Source organism: Fopius arisanus, unplaced genomic scaffold (assembly GCF_000806365.1).
Source record: "Fopius arisanus strain USDA-PBARC FA_bdor unplaced genomic scaffold, ASM80636v1 scaffold00072, whole genome shotgun sequence".
In the NCBI taxonomy this organism is placed as follows: domain Eukaryota; kingdom Metazoa; phylum Arthropoda; class Insecta; order Hymenoptera; family Braconidae; genus Fopius; species Fopius arisanus.
In genome coordinates, this window is record NW_011887811.1 from 611,885 (window position 1) to 636,416 (window position 24,532).

Consider the following 24,532-nt stretch of genomic DNA (forward strand, 5'->3'; position numbering starts at 1 on the left):
GTTATCGATACGACTTATCGAATAATTTTTTTCTGGCGCGGCCTAAATGCCCGGTATAGGAAAATTCCTCAATAGCTTCAACCCTTGGGAGTTAATAACAGAAATTTTTTGAACAGTGCATCGAACTGTAAAATAATTACGTACAATTAATGGAAAATTCTGAATACTTTAGCGGAGGTATATTGGTTGATCTCTAGAAAATAGAATTACAGAGTGGCGATGGTATAGGTACAGGGTATGCGATACGAGGAGGGAAGAAAAAAATTTCATTACCTGTAGGGGCCTCGACATACCACGGTGTGAGTAATAAAATTTGAAGGCAGGTCTCGACCCTGGCAACGTTGCTACGTGCACGCACGAGATTGCGATGCGGGTTTGAGGTATTGGCAGCCGCGAACTCATAGCTTTAAGTATTCCCTGCGTATGTGTATAAGTACAATCATGTGAATTTTTTATCATCAACTTAGACCGGATGATTGGACGTGTGCCGCCAGATGGAAGAGAAATTGTGATGGGATAAAAAATGAAAATTAATCCGGGGATATTGGAAATGTCAGAAATTTCCTCTAAATCCAAATTGTCCGAGTGCGATTACTTTAGCAAATTGGGCGATAATATTTCGCGAATATTCACATATTTTTAATTGTCAATATTGATTGGTTTTTTATTAGTAATTTTTTTCAAATGGATGGTTTTGCGAGAAGTAAAATACGTTGGAAATATTATTGTTTTGGAGGCCGAAGGGTGAGGATACCAGGTGCAGGTAAGAATATCGAACGAACGGAGGTGCCTGGACGGCCCACGCAAACCGGCCCCCGTCACTGGTACAACATCGGGTACCCCGTGGGCGATGGTCCATCGTCAATCCGTAATACCTTGGCGTTTACGAGTAAACGTTACCGCTCGCATCACGGGGCCCTTCAGGCCTTCTCGGTACTGCATGAGCTCGTTTTTCAGTCGCGATATAAGCGCCTCGAGACGCATCATATTCGATAATATTTCTACTGCGAAATAATTCGCCTCGCCATGTATCGAATATCGCGAGGAATTAGCCCACCATTACTCACTATTACTTTACTCAACTGATATGAGCAAAATTTAGTGAGCGAATTGCGACTGCAAGGTAAAAAAAATGGTAATGCTTTCGGAAGGATATTGCTAATTAATTAGCGAAGAGAGTGGAGTGCAAAAGGGATTGGAGGTATAATAGCCGACTTGTTTTTCCCTGGGATCATTATTATTAGCATAAAATTGGAGAGTATTTTTCAATAAAATTGAAAACTATTGGAGGCAGGAGTGGAGGGTCTTTATCCGGGGGGACGCCTTAGTGAGTAACCAATCTCTCCGGGTAGTACCTATATCAAACTCCCTTCCTCACCCCCTTGTCCCCCCTTGTCTTAAATAAGCTGTGGCCCGTTCCGTCTCGTTTCTTCTTCGATGCCACCCCTAGATCTTTATCTCCTTAAGAGGAACGGAGCTGGAGCGTCCGATTAATCTCCGCTAATACCTACTTGCTACCACGACAGTGGCTCCGTTAATCGACTTTGCCTCGATTCGGTCACTTGCACCTCCTACGTTCTCTTTAAATTCTCCAAGAGCAATTTTTAGCCATCTACAATTTATCCCAGCAAAAATTCATCTTAATTCAATTCGATATTACGCTCAGGCATAATGATGTTTGTGACAAATAGCAGAATGAGTGGAAAGCTGCTTATCCCTCATTCACTATCGATAATTGCCTCTTGTGTCACGCTGATTTGGGGTGCAATGACAAATATTTGCTGTGAAGTTCACACACGTGGGCGAACTAAGGATCTCGTCGTCGACAGAGGTGATCGTTCGAGGACCCATTGACGTGTTCATCCACAGTAATTGGTCACACATGTCAGATTGCAATTTGATTAACCCATATCCACTTGAGTTATTTCGCAGTACTAGCTCTTACCGTAAATAATCCCTACGATATATTTATTTATACCGACTGCAGTCCAATTTTTCCATTTTTTAATTGCATTCGACGATTAATGGAAATAATTACGCGAATGTGCTGATTGTCAATGGTAAAAATTTTTCAATAATAAAATCAAATTACATTAATTTAATTATTCACGACGGTCCTTCATTCTCGTTTTAACGAACCTACCAAATCATTGCCAGTGATTCGTCGTTTTTTTAATCACGCGAATTGGCTCAACCCACACTGACTTTTTTTTTTATCCCTTTCATTGAACTATTCTCCGCCAACAAGTTGATATTTGCGATGATGGTATCGAAGGATAACTAGAAACTAGGAGGGATAAAAAAAAAATATTGACAGAGGCGGAAAATATTCAATAAATGAATCGATCCAGCCTACGGTTCCGATTAATTTATTGAGTTCAGAGAATAATTTCACTCGCTCCCATTCTTCTTAAACTCGTTAAAAGTTGGCAACGGCGTTCGTTATTTTCATTATTTTTCCGGTTTATTGTCAATGGTGTGTCGGTGGTGGTTTGTAATAACCGATACCTCAAATGTATATTTGTCTGATATTGATGCTACATTTTTACTGCCATTAAATAATAAATATCCATGCCGAATAAAGACTCATTAAATGTTCCGTAGGTGTCGTGGAGAAACAAATTTCAATCCAGGATTCATTATAAAATCATTATCGTACCCGTGTACAAATTGACGGCCTCTCTCACTGGCAAATATTCGATAATGGGATCTGAAGGAAAAAGAAACATTGTGATAGGTGTCACGAGGGAATTAGTATTCATTTTTTATTAGTGGACCGTTGTGCTTGTAGCAGCGTCATCGCGATTGAACGAAATGGCGAGTTTTTTCTTCATATACACGTATCATTATCGAGAATCGAAAGAGTAGGACGAAAATGCATGTGTTATCCTGCAAAGTCGACGGGTCCCAATTAAAAATTCACTTTAATACCGTGCTTCATTCGAATATGTACCGTATTTAAATTTATTAATGAAAGTTGTTGAATGCGTGATGACTAGACAATTTGACCGTCAGTTTGGACTCATACATTGAAATGCTGTAGACTGCAACTCATCCCATTCGGCTCCATCATGTCGCTTTGCTCGATAATTGAATTGAGCAAATAAATGAGAAAATAATCAATAATCTAAATGGTATATCTTGTACGCTTCATTGCCACGATCGAGAAACTTGTCCCGTGTTATTTCGACTTTTCGATCGCGATTTACATAACATAAAACTCGCCGGACCAAGAAATTCAGCACGCAATCGCTCTAGCAAGAGGTGAATGATATATTTAGCTGGTGGAATCTTGTTGTTGTATACGTGTCGTATATCAGCTGGTTTGAAAAAAAAAATGAATTAATTGGAGCTGGATATTATTAGTAATTAAGGCAAATTATTTAATCTCGAATTTTTAGTCAGGCGTGAGCTCCTCGTTGGAGTATTTACTGAGAAAAAATATCTGTGGATAGATTTTCCAATCGATAGGTCGAGTACCAATCCCTTTCCACCGCTATACAGGTATATTGGGGTAATCCCCTTTTCTCCAGACCTCTCCAGGGCATTCGATCCGAAAAGGTGTTGACCACAGAGGAGTTGCATTTTTTTAGCACCGATAAACCTTATATTTCTCCTGGTAGCTCCACCATCTCACCCGATATCTCTCCTTCATTCTCCTTTTTATCCATTGGTTTTTACGTTCCTCCAGGTAAATCCGGAATTGTAAGGATTCGAAAATCCAAGATAATTTGTCAACTGGAAAAACCCCTGAGCCTCCTGGGGATAACTAATTCTTTTAATGAACCGATGGAGTGGCATCAGAAGTGATCGTCCTGGTCTAATTCGATTTTCCAGTTTGGGCGTATATCATTAGCAGTGGGATGGCGATGACAGGCGAGGAGAGAAGAAGATGGAGTAAAGGTCGAATAAATTTCTGAGTAATACGAAAAGAGCACACTAGACAGGGGAATTTCAGGGTCGATAGGAGGACGAGCGGAAATTCATGTTAGGCGTTTGCATATATTATTAATGGACTCAACGGGGCCCCTGTCACTGAAGAGACCTGGCAGCTATCCGGATTGTCGTCTGTGACCGTTTTATTTGGCCCTACGCTGTTATCCACCAACTTAGCGAATATAGATATATATTCCAGAATGCGACGTCGATCCGACATTTTCCCTGTGTGTATTTTATCCAATTCAGGCATTCGAAAACTTGATGACAGCACCGTAACCACCTCAAATTATTTAAACAAGTAGAAATTTCTTTTCACCTCGAGTTATCACTCGTCTCCTCTCGAAAGATTCTCCACCACCGGGGGAATAACTTTATTGGGAGATTTTGGATGAACAAAAGTTGGAGTTTCAATTTACGAGATGAATAATTAATAGAGTTAATATTTACTCGGCACTTTGGGAAAACTTTGTAGACGTTGTCCATAGGGTCGGAGATTAATTGTCAGTTGCATTATTTGTCATTTGCCATGTATCAGGGTGAAGAGTATTGTGTTGTATCTGTTTATTGAGTTCTATTGACGGTCGAGGGTATGAATCAAACCTGTTTGTTCCGAGTTATAATAAAAGAGGACAAAGGATGAGAAAATCGCGTTATCAACTGAAACATTGTGATAATCTTTGATCACTCATGCGTTGTACCATTCATTTGTATCGCGAAACTCGGAGAGCTGCTCACCGTGGAGAATTGAAAAATTACACATGGTAGTAATGAAACAACAGCACAACTAGTTTGATACAAAACCTTGGATCAAACGGAGGTAAAATGGTATTGTATACATGAATTTGGCTCGAGGCACAGAGTTCTCCTTCGCCTCGTTAGGTAGCTTGTTCCATATTTCGAATGAACGTACGATGGTACTATACATTGGCGTTTTCCCACCACCCTCCACCCCCCGTTCTCCTCCTTTTCCCCTCATTACCACTCGCGTAATGCATTTTAATGCTCAGTTTGATCCAGTGCTTCAGATGATCCATGATTTTTTTAAATTGCCAAAGAAATTACCAGGAGTGATCCACTGGTTGGTACTCAACCCAGCCTCAGTGCTCATATACATCAACGTCAATTGCCAATGACGTGTGATAATGAATGATGATGGGTGTTAAAAAAAAAAGTATAAAAAGCTCCTCAATAAGTTGAGGAAATAACCGAACGGTGGCAGCACCACCTTAGCAGTACAAACACAACTTCAACAACATATACAAAGATTGTACATGAAAATAGTGGGGGAGAATGAGCACAAAGTGTAGCGCAGAATCAAGCACTCGGTTGCTGAGGCTGAATCCACACTTTTTCATCCTGGATGTACCATTTGACCGGTGTTCATCGAGCCGAGAGGAATGAAATGTAACCCCGGTGTTTCATTTTTTCTCCCTCCGAACGTTTTTATCACTCCAATCGTCACTATCCGTACATATTTCTCCGTACCAACGATAAATGATATTAATTTTTTAAATTAAATGACAAATTAGCCTGGGGGTGGGAATTTGGTTTTAATGGGGTTGAAAACATTTGTTTTAATTGAAGTTGAGTCGTGCAAACAAAAAGCTCTCTGGGCTCCATGCTGAAGTAATAGAAAATACCGCAATGTCTATGACTATATTAGTAGAGAAACAAAGTAGCGCGGTGTTGGGACTGGAGGGAAGCCATTCGCAGTCACGGAATTAATTCAACCAGCGATTAGCTTTTGTGCCGTGGGGGTTGGGCGAGTTCTGTTAAGTGATGAAGTGTGTATAGGTGCTGAGAGAGAAGGTGGAATGGGGGCTGTACTGTGTTGCGAGCTAAATACAAGTGGGCTTGAAGCATGCGAACTCCCGGAAACCGGACGAACTTGCGCTCATGCACGCAAACCTCAACGCCCCCTTCTATCCACTTTTTCTACCATTTTTCCTTCACTTTTTCAACTCCTTTTTTTTTTCTTTCTTTTTTTTTTACACTATTCGCTCCCTTAGGCGCCTTCATTCATTCGTTCCACGTCTCGGGTTATAGCTACGATTGGCCATCGACTATTTCTTCCTTTTCCCTTATTCTTTTCTTCCTTTTCTTCTCTGCGCCCTCTGGTAATGGCAACCTCCCTTTTATTTTTCACAACGTGTTAGTAATTACGCGAGAAACTATCGTACATATTATACTGGCATCTGCAGACCCCTGCTCTCCCATTGTGGAGAACTAAGTGCTTCTCATATATTGTTCTTGTCTATAGCATGTTTATTTATAAATTGGTGAATGGTGAGATAAATGGATGTCATTTTTAGACCTATCTGTCACGGTCAGCTACTGTTAGGCCATCTCTTCACGTGAGACTCCATTGGGATTAGGATTGTACGTGGAGAATTGATTGTGCAGAATAAATAGTGACCCTCTCGGATCATCTAGCGGTAAATAATTCCTGTTTGCCATTAATTTTTAAAAAATTTCACAGAATTTTGGAAACGGCTTATGAAAACGTCATTCATAATGAAATATGAGACTGTCTGAAACTTTGCCAACTTCACCAAACCATCATGATGAATTTAATTATTCGTGAGAAATATGGCGTTCGAAATGATAGACAAGAGAAGCAGAAGGGGTTGTGCTAGGGCAATAACTGAAGGCGGAAGCTAAGCGACTGCTGCTGGGAAATAGAAAAAGAAAGGGGTTTTCCCTGTACTGACGTCAGCTGCAAGACTTCGCACATAGATTATCCTCGGTAAATTCTGTTCACCACTTTTCCTTCTGGTTTCAGCTTGCACCAAGTGAGACTCGCAATCTCCTCAGCTATTTTCCCGTTTTTTTTTCATTGTTCAACGTTGACATCCTGATTAAATTGATCTGGCTGTCGTACAGTCAGACGTACCTAGTTTTCATATACGTCATTTCACGAGTTGAGCAATATATAGATACATAACAGACAGGTGGAGCTAAATTATCCGTGAAATTCCAGGGGTGTCCAACTGCAATTGCGTATGATCATCGCACCGAGTTAATCCAATAGCTGTATATCTCAGATGCAGAGGCGTCGATCACTCCGAATATCTCAAAGCGAATGCCCTTGATATATTGTCGTGAAGGAACTCGCCTCGATTGGAATCCTCGCCTCGTTAACTCCAATTATCATGCAAATTGTGCAAACAGTCGAACGGGGCCTCTTTTTTACAGCAAACCCTGCACTTTTCAATTGTTTCAGCGTATTTACAGCTTCTGAATAAAGTATCTCTTTCATGGAGATGAAGATTCACGAAAATTGAATGAGCCCTCTGTTTACCCAGAATTATAATATATGACTGTTGACTTGGGCTGGAAGTTTTTTTTTGAGAAAGAGTTGTTCGTGAATCTCTTGAGTGGTATTCATTGTTCTTACAGAATTTTAAATTAATGAGGGATGAGGCTGAGAGTTTATCTAGATGTATTTCGCTATTATCTGGAATTCAGGGGGAAGGGATAATACATTCTTTCCTCGGAGATGTTTTTATAAGGACATCCATTGGGTGGCGGATGTGAATTCCTGTGTGGAGAGGTGAAGAAAACAAAGGGGTGGAAACGTATAAAAACATACCGAATGAAAGCATACCACGGAGGGTGGTGGAGTAAGCTATGCGAAGGGGTGACCTGACAGGTTAGATGGATACCAGATCGGATTGTGGAACAGATCGGTCGTGAGGGTGATGATGGTGGTAACTGGGAGGCTGTGGTAAAGCGCAGAACCGTGTCGCGGATAAAGTGGTCCCCATCACTGTCTGTCACCAACTCTTTTCTGTATTTGCTCTATATTTTTCCCCTCACTATTGTACATCAAATCCTTCATACATCAATCAATCATCTCAAATAATCAACAAAGTCCTGCGGTGAAAAAATATTTGGGCATTAGATTTCACATCCAGCGGTTGGAGCTGATGTGAAACCAAGTGAGGACCGATCAGCAATGGATTACCTCTGCACATAAAGTGCTGGAAGAGAGATACTTCTCGGTGAGGAGATGAGATGAGATATCGTACTGAGAGAGGGGGAAAATGCTGATTCAAAAAGTTTACAAAACTCTCTCAGGTATAAGAGTCGGTCTCTCTCTTGTGGCTCAATCTCCCCCTTGGGTAAATGTTACGCGGCAATGTTTTTCCATTCAAGGGGAAAAGGCAAAAAAAAAAGAAGAGAAAAAAATAAGTGTAAAAACATTAGGGATTCACCATTGAAAATTTACCTCACATTTTTCTCCCTTCTGTTTTTCGTAACCCAGTATTGCCAAAATAATAACTTTGCTTTTTACTGATCGATGGTCATTGCTTTGGATTTATCAATTGGAATTTGGGGAGTTTTCGGTGTTAAATGGAATTTGGTAAAATACTCGTACGTTAGAAAATAAACTTTCTGGGATGTCATATGTTGTGATTTCCTCATAGAAACTTGGAATCCCCGCGGTGGGATAGAGTTCGACCAGGGCAGTATATTGTACAGAATACGCTGGACTGTCGCATGAGCTAGGTTGCGTTACACAGGTCCGCATCCCAAGAGAGCTATACTAGTGTGAAATTGAAACTTGTCTTTGCATCGGATTAGCTCGGTTACTGCACTCACCTGTCAGGGGACAGGCGTAATTTTAAGATAGTTTGTACCGGATCTGAGTGAAAAATTTCACAATGAAAAGCAAAGCGATGAATGAAATTTTTGTTAAAAAGGAGGTAAGAGATAACTGGTACATTGGATTAGAATTTTGTGTCCCCGGGTACCCCATTACCGTGTACAATGGAACGGAACCGGAGAACGCAATGGCACGAGGAACGTATGCATTTGGCTTGCGCCACTGGAAGCATGTGTCTTCATTAAGCGTCCTGGGTGAGAGGGGGTGTACAGGGGGTGGTAAAAGAGGGGTGGGGGGGGCACGAGGGGTGAGAAGGGGAATAGTAAAGGAGGATAGCGAATAGCACTGGTATGCCTGCACGATTGCACTGAATCACATCGGGAAACCAAGCATCGTGGCCCGAATTAAGCGCTAAATGCATCCCCGTTCTGTGCTTTAAAGTCCTTCTCTCCTCTGCCATCCCCTTGCTTCACAGCAGCTTCTGCTCCCTACAATACTGATGGCAGCGCGTGTTCACCCCCTTGGTTGTTTTTTTTTTCTTTTTATCAAAGCCCGGAACTCGAAGAGGAAATGAGAATGAACGCTACTCGATGTTTTGCATGCAAGAACTATGAATATACCGCAAGTGTTGAATATTAAATACATTTCGAAGATCTAAATGCATGTATTGTCTACTATGCATTCATCGTAGAGCTAATGAATTACAGAATTGGTTGGGCATTCATTCATGAGCGCCTGATGAATTTCCGAGGTTATTATCCATTCAAATGGTGAGTTGTGGGTGGTTATTTCTTGTTTAATATTTTTAAATTTCTCCCGATTGTAAGATTTTGAGGGTTGATCAACACTCTGCCACGTCATGATGCCAACGGCGAAGGGAGGAAAAGGGAAGTTGGAGGCGTTGGGGTTGAGAATGATGACGGAGGGGACCCAGACGGCGGAAGAAGGGCCGCTTGAATTATATGACTACGTAGTACTCGTTTGTGTGGCGTATGGGTTGTAACTCGGATTCCCGACGATTTATCGGTGCTGTTACTCTGTCGTCGCCAGAGATGCGTTCAACCGACGGGAACAGCTCTCCCAAACGAAAAACCATTACTCCAAGAACCGATTGTATAATTGACGCTTTAAACATTACCCGGTTATTGGTTGAGTTTGGCCATTGATTTGGCTATCGTGTATTGAATTTAATATTTCCCTCGGCGATCTCGTGGATTACGTCATTTAATGCGTTTACGACACGTAAAAGGTTTATCTCTTCATTTTAGTGTTAGGCGATAATCGCAGGAATTCGCTCAAGCGGAGGGTAAATTTTCACCAAATCTCTCCACTGGGCAGAGACGCGCACCAATCCGTAGTCGAGAATAGATTTAATCCTAAAGTGGATTTACCCTTACCCTTTTTCCTCATTGCTGTGTGAACGAGCCAAGGTCCTTCGTCGATAAGATCTTTTCCTTCAATAGAATCTCTCTCGGTACGAAACTCGTAACACTCTGTAGTACACATAGCCTATAGCGATAAATGATAGATATAACAATCAATTGCATTCAAATAATATAATGGATATTTTCTTCTTCTCGAACATATTGTCGTGAATCCGGAATGAATGTCTCGAAATATGCAGAATAGGAAACCATTCATTATTGATGGAATTGATGTTTTTTTTTTCATTATCCGTTGTAGAAATTCAACTCGGCAAATGAAGGATGAGAGATTTGTTGGTTGATGAACGCGGGACCCCTGACTAATTAAGCGGACAACACGGCGCCTATCTCTCGTGACCAGTCACGTATAACTATGTCATACGCATCGCATTATGAGCCACACTGTCGCGTTAGAATACCCCGACGCAAATCTGTCATTCATATTATCATCTGCGAGGTCTGAGCGTTTATTGATCCACTTCATTTCAAATGAGACCCTCATACAATAATTATTTATGAATGATTTTCCACTTGAAAAAATCATTTCAACATCGAGACTTCATCACACTTTCACTACTGGAAAATTATAATTTTCGGCTATTACATAATAATTCATAAAAATCGTCCAAAGCAGGAGTGTATTTTTTGTGTAGTTGATGCACACCATGAATGCAATAATTTCAACGAAAATCAATTTCTCTGTCGGTTTTGACGGATTGCCATTTGGTCCGGGGATTGTGGAACTCTCACGTAATTTTTCGTGAAATTTTTCTCTCTTTGTAAGGATAAAAAGAGAAACCAGTTTGCTGCACGGTGATACGTCGATTCACGCGGGGGTATAACTCGTGAGCCCCCGCTAATGACAATACATCTCTGAGTGCGGTATTGTTTGCTTGAATTATGGAATTATTATGAACTGTGCGCGCTTCGCACGCTCTCTATAGTCTCAAATGTACACATACATGTGAGAAGTTATATCGCACACATAGAGGCAAATTCAATGTGGTACTGGGTAAAAAAAAAAAAAAATTGTCGACAACAATACGGTACGGAGCGGCCGTATGGAAATACGGGAGAGAAGCAAATGATGCTGTTTACGACCACCACACAAATTCATAAATCAACGTTGGTTCGCGTTGTTTCAATACCATGGTAGGCTAACAACAGGCAAAAATATTCGAGATCCAATGGAGAATAAATAAACAGCGAGAAAATCATCTGTGAAAAGAACTGAAGAGAGACAATGAGCATTAGAAATTCGTAACATTCTCTCCTCTCAATCTTCATCGAACATTATGTACTGCACTGTTAAAAAATTATTCCTGAATATTCAATGAAATTTTCATTGTTGATGCGACTGTCAAATTATCCTGGGAAATCATTGAACTATCGAAGATTTAATTGAATATAATACTGAATTTCCATAATTCCTGAGAGCATTCCTCACAGCTCAGATAATTTTTTTATTTTCAATTAGTAGAACAATACTATCCGCTAGAAATAATAAGGAATAAACAGGGATGAAGGTGGAAAATAAGGTAGGATTTGGCTAATCCCCAGCAATTTGAATATAACGTGTAACGTGAAATCAGTGCGCGGAAAGAAAAACACAACCAGTTATTTTAAATTTAAATTGACTCGATACCGCAATGGTTTTAGCTCGACTTCCTCCTTCGAAATCTCTTGACGAAAATCCCTACTCAAGGCAATACTCAGCGGGTCAGTCCCAACTGGCTTTTTGAGAGATTAGACGTACACGCCAAAGTTGGCTCACGCTCCAGACTCATCCCCTAACTCTTATATCTGTTAAACCAGGATATCCACGGAATTGTGCCAAAGCTTTCCTTCCATTTGAATTATCCACTGACAACGAGTTTTGTATTGATCACTACAAACTCATTAACATGTGAAAATCACAGATGCCGTAGTTCAAACTCCAGAAATAATTCCTCACCAACCAGAAAAGAAGAAATTGACTATTTTATCAAGATCATCATTGTATCATATTTTTCATTATTATTTTAACCACTTCCGGACAATTGCAGTTCAATTTGCATATTACGATTAGCAGATTACGAATGCAGTCATGATTCCGGTTGATTATTACGAGAGTTTTAATCTACCCTAATTAGCAATTCTGGTACTCGGTACGGTGGAAAAATTTATTTGCCGATAAGTTTTCGGTGCATGTTTTATCTAGAATTGAAAAGCTCTATCCGCGTCGGACACATTGACTGAGAATGAGTTTTTACTGAACAGTAAAAATTCCAACGCCATTAATTTGCAAATAATTATAGGTGGCAGTGCTGAAACACGAGAAACAATTCAAAAAATGAAAAGAAAAGGAAAAACCACTTTTCCACAGAAAGCCCGTGTATTTGATCGTTAAAACAGCATGACGACATTCCGATCGTTCCTCCTTTTATTTCCCGCTGTGTACTTTTGTCTCCCCCAGTGGAAGCTATCATCATCGCATACGTTGATGGATTCTCCTATCGTAAAAAAGCATTTTACCATTCCTCCGTGTCCGCTGGGGCACTACTGCATGTACTCCCTTAACTCGTTACGAGAAATACTTTTTGAAACATGTGCTTTTCTCCAATTACGTTTCCAATATTCGTTCAGTTGTTTACAAAATAATAAGCTGGAATAGAAATAGACGGGGGTAATGAAAACGGAGAGAAAAAAATACGGGATCTTCGACTGCTCGCTTAGGAGATTGTGACCTGGATAAAGCCCAATGCCTTTACGAGACTCTTTAACTCTGCGCACGATCGTCGAATTCACGATTAGGTATCTTTATTACAGGAATCATTGTGGTGCACGTGCCAAGACTCGGAGCAAGAATATCCTTAAAAAATATCGTTTTTCCGTTGGTAATGTGTAATTTACCAGGGAAATGGCCGAAAAATTAGGAAATTCTGTCATCAAACCGCACCACAGCATCTTCCATGCATCTGTCAATAATGTGTATTGACGATGACATCATCGTGACAGGATTTTTTACAACGATATTCGTTATCCCCCGGCTGTTATTCATTGCCCCGCAAAACTAATTAATCTGGCTGTACTCGAATCCAAATCAATATACAAATTAAGACAAATTGGTAAAATATTACATTCCATATCCTGTAATCAGCAAATGGGTATTCAATAGGTGGAGCTTATAATAGACTAAGGTTATTGGAACTAATCGTTATTCCGGCAGTGATAAAGAGTGCTGAAGCGGGGGCGATTGTTTTATTGGAAAACTATTGATCCTACCGATGAGGTGAATTGATAATGAAAATATCAGACCATAAATCTTTGTTGGGCATTCACTTTGAATGGTGGTGTAATTACACAGCCAAAGCAATAGGAAAGGAAGTTGGAATAAATGATGTTTCATTCAGAAAGATCGAGCAGATATAATCTCCATTGTCGGCATCGGTGAATTAAACAATGAGGTTATGAAGTTTATTGTGAATGAACCACAGCCAAATCCTGGACCTCCTGACACAGTATTGAACAAGTACTCCAATTACCACGACTGTTTCGGTACAATTGGATTGACCTAAATTTTTCGAAAAGAGGAACGAGTTCAATACTGTAAAATGCAACTGAACTCGCTTCAAGATTAGCAACAATAAAAGTTTGTTCTACGGCATTAATTCATCAGTGAAATAAAACTCCCGAGTGAATATGAGAGTGGATTTCTCTCATTTAGATGCATCTGTAGCATTCGTTTATACGATTAACGGATTGCGGGGATAAAAGTACGAGAAGACTCCGGTAAAATAGTGTCGGTGAGATTGGAACAATTACGAGAACTATTATACGATTACTGTATGAATAATGGCATTGAGTTGAATATATTTTGAAGATTTTGCGGATGGAATATGTGACAGTGGAAAGAATAATGTGACCAACGAATGGAGATAGAGGTTGGAATAATGTCGGTGAGTGGAAGATACGAGTTATCAATGATGATGAAGTGCGTATGTCTTCGATCACATTTTCGGTTGTTCCAGAATGTGGAATAATAGTACGGGCCAACAATATGAGAGCGTGAACCATGGCGATGCCGTTTCACCGGATGAATGCGGCATGAACCAGGTATGCCTGACAGGAACTCATATTGTGACACCGCAGCATGTGTGAGTATGTATGAATCGATAGTTGTATTGATCAATGTACACTGTTACTCGCTTTCCGGGACCTCTCCAACACACACTGATTTTCATGAATTAATCGTATTAACGAACGCCGTGGATGCGTTGGCTTGCAGTACGTTTTTCCAATGGAGTAGAGAGAGGAGTGGCTGTTGGATACCAACAGCAATGTCATACAGGCGACAATACAACACACCATCAACCATGTCGAAACTATCGACAGGGCTTCTAAATTCCAGAATCCCCAATCCCGCCGCCAAACCAAATGAATTTCATCGATAATTTTCTCCTCGCTCGCACCAGATCTGTTTATTTTTCTGTGAAAAACCACTTATTCACCGGTACCTCGAATTTTTTGAAAATAAAAAAAATCCTCTGCCGATGAATGAATGAAATTTTCATTGAAATCATCAACTCGTCACCCTTGTTTGATATGGGTGGAAAATTTATGCGTCGACAAGAGATGATGGCGTGGAAATTTTCTCGTAAGTAATCCAAGCAAATATCCGGTGCCTGTTGTCGGAGGGTGAGGGGAAGTGAATCGGGTTCAAATCAAGTGGCGGTAAATGCCCGAGGCAGACTAGCAGAATCCGGTAAGGACGAAGGCAAAAGATAGAGCGAGACAAAGCAAGATAGGCGGAGGATAGAAAGGTTGGTGGAAGTGAAGATACCTATAGCCAGTCTTTTTCTTCTACCTTTTCTCCTCTTACTCCACCGGAAAGCTCTGTTCAAGCGTCTCGACCAACCATATTTGCATTTTAGTCATGAAATTCGCCCCGGGAATCTTTTATATCCGTTTATGTCAGTGACTCATACGTTAGGAGAGGGGGATATTTGAGACATTATTGGATTCTTCAAATCGTTTTACAATCGATTTAATGCTCTCTCATGGCTCTTGCCGGGGTTTTTCAGTGTTTATCACCATTAAAATTCCAATTACCAGTCGAGATTTAATAATATAAATGACACCGGTGTAGATAACTATATTGAACGCCAACTAAGATTATTTCCCCTATTTTAAGGACTCCCAGGAGCCGCTGTTACCCATCCAACGTAACGAGTAATTAATCCTCTAATAGACTAATTAACGGGGGATCGTATTATGACCTCAGAATATTGGCTGTCTTGCTAATGATGCCCATATTGGATCAATTTTTTTCCTTTTTTTTATTCAGAGGCATGTTCTCGTCAGACAAGGATTTTTCATACTCCAATTACGATCAGCATTACTTGGTACAATTCAATGGTTCGTTCTCTTCCGATTTAATACCAATATAATAAAATTTGGGGATAAAAGCCCGGGCAGTCTACTGGCAATAATAGACGTGTTCTCACAATTTCCAACGTATACGTTCACAGTATAGGGTATATGTATCACAGCGTGGTGAAATTAATCGAGATTCGATACACTGGATCGGGTCAGCGTAAATTGGAAATCCCTCAGAAACTAGTTTCGCATAATTTCAATAGTAAAATCTCGTATCGTCAACCCTGTATAACTGATGATGTCATGCATAACAATTTAAACGTGTCATCTGCACGTTACTCTATTACTTGAGATTGACAGTAGGTAAATCCAATTAATCTAGTCTTCGAGTGATGGCGAATGGACCTTTATTTGCGGAAATTTCGCATCGAGACTGCACACACTCTTGAGCTGTTGGTGTTGTTGTCTCTGATGTTATCATCCACAACGGGTAGAAACATGAATGACATTTCCCTAACAAGCGAGAATGACTTAACCGAATGCGAGGATCAAGAAAGAGGTATTACGGAAAATTTTGAGCAGAGGCATTGTACTTGTTGATGCGGCGATTTCGCACCGTATTTGAGGCCCTCTGTGTACGGTCGGCACTTTACTCCTCGGTTCAAAACCAGTTTAACGATTTCCCATTATCCACTTACTAGTGAATCGTTTCTGTAAGTGGTTCTTAGCCGCAAGCGTCATGGGGCAGTCGAGAAACTCGTGCGAAAACGAGATCTCCGGCGTTGTACATACCACAGCCTCCACCGTAATATTGAGATGTTTTTTTTTTGTTTCCGATTCAATAGCAAATTGTTCTTCCGGATGTTTTACGTAAATTCAATATATCGGCTTGAGTTGTTTTGATTTTTGCCTCTTCAACCGCGGTTTAGACATCCCGGCTGTGAGATGATTTTTGCATGCTGAAGTTGGAGATCGATAGGAGGCACATGGGGAGTGTGGAGCAAGGGTAAATGACACCTCGTCGTTGACACATACGTACGTGACGGAAACACACGAGAAAAGTGTTGGGGAGTTGGTCGGAAAAGAGGGTGGATCAGATGTGAGGTGGGGTTGGATGCTATTGGTGGGTGCGCCAATTTACACGCGTTTTGTTCTCGCTATGACAAAAGGTGCGAGAGAAAGGTGCCAGAGCGCTAGCTAGTGGTACAAAGGTTGAGTGTGAAGGCGAGACGCGTCAGAGTGGCGGGTTGGTTGACGTACACGGCGCATTCTGTCAAAGAGAATGAGACGACATGAGAGGGAATGAAGAGAGTAAAAGAGAAATGTTAACGGGGACACATGCGTTCTGCAGCATCCACTCTTTTACATCTCGAACCGGTACGCATCATGAGTCTACCCGAAATTTTTATCGCATCCAGCTCCCCTAAATTACCCAGCTCCCACCCTAAGCGTACCAAAAAAATTTCGTGTTGACTCGTTAACAAGTCATAGGTTACTAGATATCAATGAAGCAACAGTGTGCAGAAACCACAGAGAGAAAGACAGTAGAGATTCTATCTGTGCTATCCACAATATGTTCTGACTGTCAGGAATTGTTACTTAGCTGAGGACTTATGGAGGAGTTAGGAGATCACTGGAGAAGACCGAGGAATGGAAATTCATAACGTCAAAGCGAAACGAGCACTCAAGATGCAACTTTGGGAATGTCCTCTCTTAAGATGCAGTTCACAGAGACTTTACTCGAATCATTGCTATGCATACAGTAGCCTAAATCCTTTAATCTCCTCTCCTCGTCACTCCACTATTCGAAATACATGAAAATTATATTGAAACGATAAATTTCGCCGGGGCTTCGATTCGACGTTTGAGATATAAATTGTTGGGAAATAATTGCAGTCATGAACGTTCGGTAAAGAACACACCGTGGGATATATTAATGTGGGTAATAGTTGAGGTGAACGGTTGCATTAAATTTATCGGGGTATTGCGGTGGTTCTCGAACCCTCGGTTTTGGCGTAGCTCGTGTATATCACGGATACTTGCTATGGGAGTCACGCGTCTCGACAATTATTTCATCCTCTTGTGAACCCCTGAAGTACTCCAGAACCGCTCTTATTGCTGGACCTGACCCGAGCCTTGACAAGCCACTGCGAAGGAAACCCGGCATCAACATTAGCCAACTTGCCAGTAATTCCCGAGCACCTGGCACAGCTTTACTATTGCCTCGACTATTTCCGTAATTATTCGATAACTCCTTATCCATTACACGTCTCCTAGCTCTAATGACAATGGCGTCACAATCTGCTAATGAACTTTCCTCGGTGAAATTTTTCCTCATTTACGTGTGCCGCATTGAAGAATTATTAAATATTAATTCTCTTACTTCGCTATTCACTATACATGGGAACTTATTTCGTGGCACAACTCCAACTTGTAACCTCACGTCTTCAGGATATGCAGTGGAAGCCTCCAGGCAACACACTGGTAAACAGTGGTTACTAATTGTTTTTGCTAGCCTAGAGAGATTCAAGCATCAGAGAGCTTTGTTTCGCACCATATTGTCTCCCCCTCGATGAATGGTATGAACAACAAATTAATTTCATTTCTTTACGGTGGATTTTTGGTCGGAAGGAAGGACCACCCGTTTAATAAAAATAATGTAGATTCTTGTCATGGGTGTAAAATGAGCCTGATTACGCGTGCTAGTGTCGTCTAGGTTCACATAAATATGAATGTTCGCCCGGGGCTCTCTCATTAAGTCTCTCTGCCTTCATTTATCTACCCCTTCCACTTGACATTATTTCAATCCTCTCCACTTTGTTATGTCTGTAACAGACACTGTGAAATTTCCATTTTCAACATTTTTTCACCCCTTTCCTATTAATCGTTTTTGTATGGGTAAAACATGCTGATAATGGATTGACAAAAAACCAGCCTCGCAATAATTTCTGTATGAAAAATCAAAACTTCCCCATCAAAGCTAAATGTTTTTCTCCTGCTCGAGTAAATTGCACGAATTAATGGTATGTAGCAGAGCCAGGATGAGTTGAGCTTCGAGATCAAAGAGCACTCCAATTTTTTTTTATATATAATCCGTTCTCTACTCACGAAAACGTCAATTCCACGTGCACCACCTCTGACAATCCGTTTTCATTGCACCATTGCATTAGAGTATTTTACATTTTATATCGCCCATCGACTTGGAAAAAAAAGGTGGGTAAAATAGAATGGGAAAAAAAATTGGAACATTTGAGGAGAGTAATCCAAGGAAATAGATGGAAACTATTGGACACAAAGAGAGGGATATTATGGTGGTAAAAAAGGAATAAAAGTAAAAAAAAAAATAATATAAAACAGAGGACAGAGGAAGGAGGGAGGAGGTGGGTGAGTTGTATTGGGCACCCTCTGAGTTCCGTATCCTGCTGAGAGGCGGATTGCCTGGCCTTTGCTTTCACTTGATTCGCTCACTTGAGGGTGGGTTTTGGATGATTCCATTGCTCGCTCACCAAGGAGTTTCTGTCTGGATTCATGCTGTGATGTCATATTTGAACACCCCGTCGTTCTGGTATAGCAGGAGAAAAGAGGGAGCGCAATGCATGCACACAAGAGTATTTGGGGTGTACGAAACGGGCTTTATAACCATTGGTTCCTTTCACCGTTCCTAGGAAATTTTCACTTCCCTTACTGTCATTCATGTGCAACTACGCTTGCTCGTGAAATTCCATCGTTGATTAAATTTATTCAACAACGAATAATCACATATTTGAGATAATAACGGCGAGATTATTGAATTTAGTCAATTAATTAGTTGGTGCCTGATGGAATTTAACTTTAAGACGGTGTACCTTCTATCATTCAATAATGATGAGAATAATAATGGTAACTCAATTTTTGAAGCAATTAGGGAAGAGTCGGGTCTATAGGTATCTTCGGTATTAAAGGGTAGTATGCTAAGTAATAGAACAGGAGAATTACAAAGGATCACGGAGTCCGTCGAGAAGATAATGGAGCCACGGGGAGAGACTCCTGCTGGACCCGACGGTAAAATAAATCAGCTTGTTGGATCTCACACGGGAGTTATGGGCAGGACGGAAGTAGGGCTCATGATGTACGGCCGCCACACCGCTTCCGGCTAAAAATCCATTATATATTACGCGTAACAAGGTGGTGGCATAACCTCCAAGTTGTGGGATCAACGCTCCGCACCTTCCGCCGATCCTCTACTAGGCATAACTTTAATCGAGTTGTCTCGCTCACCCGCCACAGACGAAAATAAATTGAGTCTAGGATAAGCCAAGGATATTTCCACTGCTGTTTGTACCGCTTTAAACGGAAAATATTCACTCACCGGCATTTTTTATTTTCATTCATGAATAACCAACTTCAATTTTCACACGGACCAAATTAAATAGCCAAAATTCATCTTTCAATATAAGGGTTATAAATCTTGTGCCCCAAATAGGTAATTGGTTACATTAAAGATGGAAATTGCCACAATGGGAAACTGGGTGACCAACTTGTGTCTTGAAAGTTTAAGCCAAGTTTCGTATGTATAATAGGTGGAATTACAAATCTAGGCTCATAAATTGCCGGTCTAACTTCTGTCCTGCGTGCCGCTCTTCAATTCCAACTATGCATTATCTTTCATAATTGTTCACAAGGTTATTAACCTATGCTTCAATTCGTGCATGAAAACCCCGAAAATGATAAAGCTCATTAGCATTATTTTTCCTGTGTCATTTTATGTCTTCGTAATTAGCGAAAAGTATCTCAGTGCTATAGTTTTGAAATCGGACTGAAGAAAAAAAAAACAAGGAATGAAAAGTCTTTTGAACCTACCAGAAACACGACGTAAATATTGAAATTTCTACCTTGAGAGATTTAATATTAACAGTATTCCTTTTGATGTACCCTTGAAGGTGGTACGAGCTCCTCAGAAGATACAACTGCTGGGAGTTGATACCAATGGCAGAACTACTTGGTCTTCATTACTAATAAGACACTTGAAATAATTGGTAATCCAGTTACTTAATCTACTTATACTGATTCATCAAGAAGAAGTATAAACTCTGCGAGTAGACACCTCCCTCAAATATTTAGCGATAATGACTGATAAAATGGAAATATCCCAAGAGATTTTAGCGAATAGGAAGAAAAAAATAATTGACTCGTCGAGCGATAGAATTGAGATGTTCAGATATGCATGAGTGGATTTGGGCATTATACAAGTATTCCATTTGTCGGAAATCTGGGTCATTGAGGACACGGGGAATGTGCAGATATGAGCATATTTCTAACGGATAACCGAGTTAGCATAGGTTATCCAGTGGTCTATTGGTCAACGGAGGTTAGCCGAGCAACGAGTCCACGGGATCTTGCTGCTAGTGTGAAATAGGAGTTGGCGCGATTCCAAGCTCATACGTTAGATTCGTTCATACGTAACCTGGCCTACCTGCCAGCCAAGCCTTTTGCCGTTCTGCTCGCGTATATCTCCCGAGATCCTTGGGTTTTTATTTCTCTTTATTTTTCATCCTCAGCTACTGGATGTGGATCATCCGGATGTCTTCGTCATGCTCCTGTGAATTTCAAGGATTGCGGAAGAAGAGGGAACGAGGGGACATGAGTGGGCATGAGGGGGCAAGGGAGTATCACGATCACTCCAATTGCCACCCACGATGTGCAGTAGACCCCTGGGGATCTGCGATTGCCAGCTCAATGTCTTCTCATTGCTTCCGAAATGTTCATGATTAAGTTGCCACACATGGCATATGTGGCCAATTACTTGAATACGTGCACCTCTTTTTTTTCATCCACTTCTTTCTCTTTTACACGTCTACATAGAAAAACATTCTCAAAGTTCTCGTTGGCTCGTTCAATTCCTCGGGCACTTTGACACGTGGAGCAAATAGCGCGCACGACTGTGAAATGGGAAGGGCTTGGACCGCTATTTTCCTCAGTTTGATTAAAATCAGACCCGATTCATTCCCCCTGGGGTGCATGTTTCTGATGAATATACCCACTTTCACTGAGCCTATATACGTATACCTTTACACCTCGCACTCGTCTCATTTTCTCTTTGAGAAATTGAACTCAATCCCAAACTAGTCAACGTGAGTAACAGTACAAATGACGTTTCAAATTCATTTGGAATTGAGTGTTAGAGGCGCTTGGGAAAATTCCTTATGTGTATTATTTCGCTGATAAATTTTGTTGTATCCCATTCATCGAATTCCATTGTGACGGGATAACTAATCATTGAATTGAAAATTGCATTTTTCACGGGATGAAATTTTTCATTGACATTTTCAATTTAATGTGATGGTAATTTTTTTTTTGCGTCATGTTCGATTAATGATTTAATTCACGTATGAATTTTATCCGTGATTGTACTGCGGAATTTCATCTTTGGGCAGCTACGTATTACAGGAGATTTGATGGTTCTTCAAGGTTGTACCACGTAACCAAGGCGAATTACGCTTCCACACGTTTCAAATTGTTCAATATTAACTTCCGGCATATGAAATCAAGAATCTTAACTCCAGTATTTTGCTCATATAGGAGATGTTATGTTAGTGCTCAGCACGTTTTCTTCCATGGATATTTATGGAATTATAATTTTCCACCTTCGGTCGATGCCCTCTGTTTCATACTCGACCTTTTCTCCCTGCATATTATCAGTACTTGGTGAAAAAGCTCTAGAAGCCCCGTAATAAGTCACGATGTACCGAGTATTCCAATAATTGCAGCCATTACTGAGCTGTTAGAAAAAAAATCGAATTTCATCGACAGCTGGGTATTAATTTTTCGAATGAAGATTTACTGGCAAAAGTCATTCCGAATTTTTATTCCGAAAAATTTGAATACTGTGCAATACTGTTTTAAAATTGAATACTTCTTGAATAATGGAAAAAGGAATAATGTGTATTCAATTGATCTGAAAACTGCCAATGTAAATGTGAATGGCGATGAATAATCAGCATCTCCTATACGGGAAGCAGACAAGTTTTTTGCTCAACGCTAATTTTCGTATCCAATCGGACCATTTATTGCTAATGTCCCCGACACTAATCGAATTCAAAGTTTTTTCGCAGTGGCAAAAGTCTCTGGAGGTTTTGAGACAGTTTGCGAAAAAATGTGAAAAATTTTGAAGACAATTTAAAGAGGCCTTCGGTCGCTTACAGAACATTTAGAAGAGGCAGTTCTAAAGAAGCGATCGACAAGCCTTATGCAAGCCCTGATCGTTAATCAATCAATGTGGGGATTGAGAATCATGGGATACCAGTGGAAAGATTACTGGCCAGTCCGAAAAACTACCATAAATATAGTTTTTACGGGATGAGGTGATGTTGAGTTTACAGGAACCATTTCCAAGTAGCGGCTGCCATTGAATTTCTTATTGATTCGATCAGCACAATTCGATACCGATGTTGCATATACTGTTAGAAAGTAACTCCTTAAATTTTTTACAATAAAAAATTTACATCGAGTTTATCTTCCCTTTTAACTGAAAAATCTAGCAACATGCCATTTCATTTTTCCCGTGTAACGCTGCCGTGGGAATAAGTATTGCTGTTTTATATTCAAAATGAGGAAATTGATGGCGAAACTTACTGTCAAATTGCTCTCGGAATTTCATAAAATGAAATTTGCCATTTTTCGCGTCATTTCGTGCAAGTTCCTACTCTTTATCGTTACAGAACACGGTACGAATGAGACTCCAGGGAGAAATTGGTGCAGTACACACCACTGGAGACTGAGCATCTCTACAAAGCTTCGAAGACGGCCAAGAAGACCTCATTCCAAAGTCTCAGGATTTAGCGCCTCTCTGTTTTAACGATGGCATTAATAACGACTTGTACGATGCTGGAAGCCCATGAAGACAATGGAGTCACAGTAAGTACGGGCTTAATTACTTACTGTCATAAGTTAACCACTTAGCTCATTTCACGAAGAAAAATCATTGCTAATTGATAACCATTCAATCATTCGACCGCAAATTTAACGACGAATTCATTACGGGTGTGAGAAAATTATGTATCCATGTAAAGAAAGATAAAGTCATGAGTTGATTCAAAAGTGGCAACCGGCGAAAGTAAACCGGTTAATAAATCATTTACGCTCTTTCGGGAATGAATATTTTTGATTCGCGTGACCAATGTATACTTATATAAGTTTATATTAGTTTTGGTGAGTGCAGAATATCCAGGGATGGTAAACGAGCGATCCACCATCGGCACTCCAAGTTTAATGACATCGATATTAACAGACCAAACACGCGAATGAATCCATATTAGAGTTTGAATATACTGCATATGCAATTACGTTGAGAGATCCCGAGAACTCTGAATGGCGAAATTTTTTTTACTTCTGTATTAACTTGACGATTAATTATTATGAGAAAGTCCTTATTTTAAATTAAGATTTTTCATGTGAAATGATAATTCAAGAAATTCAAGAAAATATCTGAATTTTTTGATTAAGTGATTCAATGAAAAATTCTGGACCTGAAATTTCAATTGTAATTTTAATATCGACGGGTTGATGGTAATTTATTTTAGTTCTTAATTATCTGACATTTCGAGGGAAATCCCTCTACATGAAGTCGAACTACTCCCACCGCATATGCAGTATCCTTGCTTTGTTGCACAGCCCCGTAAGCGTATTGTTCTGCGATAATAAGGTATTTTAATTGGTCGTTGTTATTATGTTGGGCTTGCGGCGAGCGCACACACGAGCGGATCAGGACTTGCACTCACCCCAACCATTTGGTTACAACCGATCGGTAGTTACCTATATATACCACGCGACTCATATCGGTTAGCAGTGGCACAAGGCACTATACTGGTTACCAAACATTCGGAACCAACGCCGGATGACTCTCGGGGTCAGCAAAATACCCCGCTAACGGATATGTTTTCAAGTGCCTCGCAACCGATTAATTGTGTGCTACCCAAGATTTATCGTATTGTAAACCTCAAACGGTATTTCCAGGTATTTTCTCAAGTCCCTAATTATGCGCCACAAATTACCCAGAATCCATGTAATGGACCATGTATGTATTGTTCTCATTATCTTGAGTTGTATCTATTGATGATCGAGTGATAATTCCTGGGTAAAAAAAATGGTAATCGGAATATGTTTTCCAAATTTTCCAAAAATTGAGAGATGAAAATAAATTTTTTTGCTCGAAAATCGATGAAAA

General features: G+C 40.3%; 1 protein-coding gene and 1 long non-coding RNA gene across 2 annotated transcripts in view; one reads left to right on the plus strand and one right to left on the minus strand.

The window, feature by feature from the left end:
• Ephrin (ephrin) overlaps positions 1-24,532 on the minus strand; it is a 173,173-nt gene that overhangs the window by 114,495 nt on the left and 34,146 nt on the right. The window lies entirely within an intron of this gene.
• Positions 1-24,532, plus strand: part of LOC105269679 (uncharacterized) — a 100,878-nt gene that overhangs the window by 46,930 nt on the left and 29,416 nt on the right. Inside the window, exon 2 of the long non-coding RNA XR_892461.1 lies at positions 23,028-23,223. This is a non-coding gene — a long non-coding RNA (uncharacterized lncRNA). The remainder of the gene's footprint in view (positions 1-23,027; positions 23,224-24,532) is intronic.